Genomic DNA, 6,000 nt, shown 5'->3' with positions numbered 1-6,000 from the left:
AGACTTTCTGGCTCTCAAAGTGACCCACTCACTAACATGCACAGATTTTGAGTGAACTGTGCTGAGCATCACCTGATATTATGTGGCTGCACTGAATTAAAGGGGTTTCTGTGGGTCCGAGCGTCCATCTGACTCATCTACTGATTGACTGACTTCGGGCGAGTTTGTCCTGCCTTGGCTCCATTCTGTATCACTGTTATGGAAAGCGGTATTTACTGGGTTATGGACATATGTTACCATGGCTGCATTATTGCGGTATAATGCTACAAACATATGACAGGAATCATGCACTGAAAGAATGGACATATTTTTCATGGTTAAAAATACATTCAGTTTTGAAGTTGTACGTAAGTGGTTCAATCACAAATTGGAGCTATTCTTAAGAGTGCAAGAATTTAATACTGATTGCCTCAGAAGTGTTGAGGCCATTTAAAATCATTTGCTCCCAACAAGGCAAAGGTGTGTCATTCAAAAAGTGAATAAAAAGATATAAAATTAGACTGGAAAGACTGGGACTTTTTTCACTGCAGCGTTTCCCACTCTTCCTCAACCATTCCAACATATAAAAGCTGTTCCATTACTAGTTTTTTTTAGACATAATGAAAGGTCAGTCATTACCTTAAATGTCAACTATTACTCCCTCCACAGATGCTTCATGTGGTTTGCTGAGTGTTTCCAGCATTTTCTGTTTACTTAAGCTTTTTTTGAAGGGCATTAATCTAGGAACCTTGACAGCCAATTTACACAGAATGAGGTCTCACGAACAATGAACAGATCATGTGATTGAGCAGCAAATATTGGCCAGGATACCAAGGAAAGCTGCCCTGCTCTGTTTCAGAATAGCATCAGGGAATCTTCTACACACACCTGAAACATGAGCTAAGGCTTTCATTTAATACTGCGTCCAAGAGATGACACCTCCAACAGTGTTGCACTCCCTCAGTACTGCAATTACTTAGTCAACCAGATTTTCTACTCACGTCGCTCACTTGAACCCATAACCTTCTGACTCAGCCCTTGAAATTGATTAGACCAAAGTTTACTGGACTTCTAACTAATGAAACTTTTTTCCTAGGGTGGAGGTAGCTATTATGAGGGGGCATAGTTTTAAAGTAAGTGGAGGTAGATATAGGGGAGACATCAGAGGTAGGTTCTTTACTCAGAGAGTGGTTGGGGCATGGAATGCATTGCCGGAGAATCCCTTCAAAAAAACAATCAAGAAAAGATATTTCAAATTTTCAGTGCTTTACAAAAAAAGCAAGGCAGTGGGCCTAACAGGACTGCTCTTTAAAAGAGTAAACACAGGGGTGATGGACTGAATGGATTCCTTCTGTATTGCATAATTTTATGAATGTTACAGAAGTGGTTGTAAATATTTCCAGTAGGTTTCCAGTTGGATAGTTTACCGCCCCACTACACTGTCCAGAGAACCCAACCGTGGTCAGCATCTTTTAACCCTTGAAACTTTATGCCAAAGTTTTGAAAATAATTTGGAGCAAAGTCAACCATAAACGGCTGAGGTCAGTTGCATGGTCACCTAATAAATGTGTGATACTGTTTAATTAGAAATCTGTTCAAATGAATTTAATCAGGCCACGTCTGTGTTTGACTCTTACTGCTCAAAAACACACTGACGTTGGTTATAAAAAACTTCAATGTGAAATCATGCAGAAAAGTACGATGACATCCAGTTTTAGTAATGTGGCTTTACACTGCATTTTAATGTGGCGCCTGGTGCAAGATGCCAACATTTGTCAGGATGACTAAAGGGGAAAGTTAGTACTTTAAGTAGGTCTTCTTTGTCCTTTAAAAATGATACCCACTGACTTGTTTTTTATTCTCACAAATGACAACCAAATGTCAGTGCTGCCACCGATCCCAAGCATCATCTTAGTGACTGTAATCAGAGATAATGGGAACTGCAGATGCTGGAAAATCCAAGATAACAAAGTGCGGGGCTGGATGAACACAGCAGGCCAAGCAGCGTCTCAGGAGCACAAAAGCTGGCGTTTCGGGCCTAGACCCTGATGAAGGGTCTAGGCCCGAAACGTCAGCTTTTGTGCTCCTGAGACGCTGCTTGGCCTGCTGTGTTCATCCAGCTCCACACTTTAATATCTTCGTGACTGTATTGGGTTCTTTAAAAACCATATTTTCTTTTTCACTTTAAGTAGCTAATGAAGAGACTTTTGCCTTAAATTAGAAGAGCACAATTGCAGATACCTTGGCTAATCTGGCAGCCAAGAGGAGGAAATAAACCAGAACAAAGGAATTATTAGCAATACTGCGGCATGCCCATTTTGGACAATTTCAAACCCTGAATTCCAAAATACAACACGTGTTCACACTGGTCCGGGTCAATGAAACAAAAGCTTTCTTTCTCCACGGTGTTCAAATTCAACAGGTGGAAACAGTTTCAATGGAGCTCAGAAATGAACAAAAAGTCAAGCTTAAAAACAGAAATTAATTCTGTTCCTGGGCCATCTTTCTATGTCCATTAAAAATAGCCTGACAGCTAACAATTGCAAAGCTGTCAGGACAAGCAAATCAACTTAGTGTAAGAGATTTCCAGAAATCAGTACTTTGGCTGAATTTAGTCTGTTTGTTTGTTTAAAGGTCAGCTAATTGGAATGGAGTCACGCTCTTCACTGTTTACTTATTTTCCTGCCATGTCTTTGAGCTGAAACCACCAGCTCTGGAGTCCTCCACTAACCCAACTGAGTGAACTTGGCATTTGGTAGTCTTTTGGTCTTTATAATGAATTCAGCAATTTTACATACAAATTCTGCTTCCATTTTGTTTTCTTTTATCACAAATTTCTTTTTCTTCTTTCATTTCTTTCTGTATTCCTTCATTTTGCATTCAGCTGTTATCTTGCCATTGGCACCTCACAGCTTGTCCCAATACCACGCCCTTTTGGCTTTTGTCCCACAAAACATTTTGGCATTTAATTTCTCTTACCTTCTACCCTATCACAAACCATCCTTTCAATCTTCTTAATCCCTCCCCCAAAATGCTTGTTGAAATTAATTATATTTCTGTCTTGTGTCAATTCATTGACCTGAAATGTCAACTCTGTTTTGCTCCACAAAGGCTGCCTGCCCTGCTGATTACTTACAGCATTTTCTATTTTTATTCCAGTAAGCCAAGGGTACAGAAACCAATTATTACTACTCAATGACATCCTAATTAAGTTACTACGGCAGGAATTCTGGGCATTCTGCTAGAACGCATGTTCTGTCAACATGAATTGGCTGTAACACAATTGACAAATAGGGAGCACTATTTCTAAAACACAAACTTGTATTGGCTTTGATGTGATTCCATCAGTGTGCAGAGGAGTACGCGTCGACATCACACCATCGCTTCACGGGTTTTGTCATGAATACGTATGACATTAGCGCCGAAAGAGTCTCCGTGCCAGCATCACATGATCATTTCGTGGGCTTTGTCGAGAAGGGCTTTCTGTGAGAGGTACAGTACAACCTGCTCCCCTATCAAGTTATCTTAACATTTTTTTCAAAGGGACATGTGCTTTTCTTTCATTATCAGATATGAATTAAACATTTATTCAAATTGTGGCATCATTTGTGTTAGGTTTTTGAGTGATTTTTTTTGGTGGTCTGCCCCCAAACCCACTTTTTCCATCGGCCCCATTATTTGTGTAGTGTGATTTTCTATAACAAGATGTTACACAGGAACACAAATATCACATTATAGCAGAAACCCCTGGGTTTTATATTTACATATTCCCATTTATACATAAATATGTAATACAATGTATGCAAGCACAGGACATTCTTCATAGTTTAATAACAGTTAGTAACAAAACAAGAGAACTCTGCATTTCACACAGTAGATTTCAATCATGTTCTTTTTATTCTGATACTGCCTTTGCAGAGTAGAAATGTTATCAGGAAGCAAAACATGCCCCATTTTACAGAGCAATCAGTTGCCAAATTCTGAAATGTGAACATTCAGAGTTACAGATGGCCACTAGACAATTACTGTCAGACAATGGTATATAAAAGTAAGTGAGAGGCTAGGATGCCAGGCAGGAAGGGTATCAGATGGGTAGGAGTGTAGGATACAGGGGCATAGGGTGCAAGAGAAGTAGGGTGCCAAGCAGGTAGGGGTTAGAGTGCCGTATAGGTAGAATACCAAATGAGTGGGGGATGGGGGGAGTGGAGTGCGAAATGGGTTTAATGTTAAGTGTCTAGGGCAATGTTATCAAGGGATAGGGTAAAGGTGGCATGGGTCCAGGTGAGTTGAGACAATGATCAAGGTGGGTGGTCCTAGGAAGTGGGGGAAAGAGGTGAGAGGTTGGAGAAGGCATATTGGGCACAGCGTTAAGGAAGGGAACATCAGGTCTGGATTGAAGTGTGCGTGTTGGGACCTTGGGAGAGAGAAGGGGGCGTCAGGTCTGTGTTTCAGGGGATGGAAGAGGCTGGGGTGCTGTATGAGATAAGTATGCAGTCAATTTAATAGTCATTCAGGAACTAGACTAGGTATTTAATAGTTTAACTTCTCCTAAGGAACTATTCACTTAATTTCTTCCGAACCCCCTAAATTCTCTGATTTAAATGAAGACTTTCTGTGAGCAGAGGAATTTCCCAGAGGAGTCAACAATTTCCTGCACGATCCCTATCTGCAACTCCCAAGCACATTTGAATAATGACTGTTCAGGAAGATCTGGGTAAACAACTTATACTTCATTTATACCACTGGTTTGAGAACAATGCTTCCATGCCTGAACCATACAGGTTGCGAGAGTTCAAGGTACAATTTCTAGTCTGCACTGGACGTTAATTGTAGTAATCCAGACTTTAAAATGAAGTCAGCCTGCAGTCAAGCTCATGTTTGCTACGTTACTGGAAATCTGTACAGGTGAATGATAGGACCAGGATTGGCAATGTCGTTGTCTACAATTACGGTTGCCTCCAGCAAATCCAGTAGGTATGTCACTGAAAATTACTGTGTAAAGCAAAACCAGCTTATTCAAGGCATATTCCCATAGAAACCCATGTAAATGTCCGAGTTACATTTCCGATCATCAAACAAGTACAGAATACAAGCACAACATTAACACAAAGCACAAAAGTAGATATGAAAATATGCAGAAAGAATATTTTGATTTCTTGCCAGATAAACAAGATAGGAGACTGTGAATCTTCAACTTACTCATCTTTAGCTCTTCCAATTAAAAGTTGAGGATCATTTGGTTGCTCCTTTGCTGCTTAGGAGATGGTAGAGATTGAGCATCCTTGGGGAAAAGTTTTAAAAGACTTATCCAGCCTTAACTGAGGCAGACAACAGCCAACATCAGCTGAAGGAACAGGAATTGGGCCAAAAATGCTGAGTTTTGCCATGTCTTTATTCTTCTACCAAGCTGCGAGTCAGGTAAGAGACAATTATGGCAAATTAGACACGTTATGGGAATGATGGACTGTTAAGTATAAACCATGTTATCTGAAAGGCTCCTGTGTTGCAGTAGTAGTGATCCTACCTTTGATCCAAGAGGCCTGAGTTCAAGTCTCACCTGCTACTGAGATGCGTCATTTCATCACTGAGCAGGCTGAATTGGAAACGTCTACCACAGTCAGATCTTTAGGGCTCTTGTGCTGCAATGGCACAGTCCCTATCGCTGAGCCAAGGCGCCCAGATTCAAGTCTCATCTGCTCCAGAGCCATGTAATAACATCTCTGATAAAATATTGTACAGCTGGATGAAAGCAGCAGGCCAAGCAGCATCAGACGAGCAGGAAGGCTGATGTTTCGGGCCTATGTTTCCGATGCTGCTTGGTCTGCTGTGTTCATTCAGCTCTACACCTTGTTATCTCAGATTCTCCAGCATCTGTAGTTCCTACTATCTCTAATAACATATTTGAACAGGTTGACTAGAAGCTAAATGAACCACATTATGGCAAAATTGTGTTACACAAGGTACCATTTGTACATAACATGCTATTAAGATTCACATGAATATAGTGCTGGAACCCAGCCA

The sequence above is a fragment of the Stegostoma tigrinum genome, chromosome 26 (genome assembly GCF_030684315.1).
Source record: "Stegostoma tigrinum isolate sSteTig4 chromosome 26, sSteTig4.hap1, whole genome shotgun sequence".
Classification (NCBI taxonomy): Eukaryota; Metazoa; Chordata; class Chondrichthyes; order Orectolobiformes; family Stegostomatidae; genus Stegostoma; species Stegostoma tigrinum.
This window is presented reverse-complemented; position numbering follows the sequence as displayed.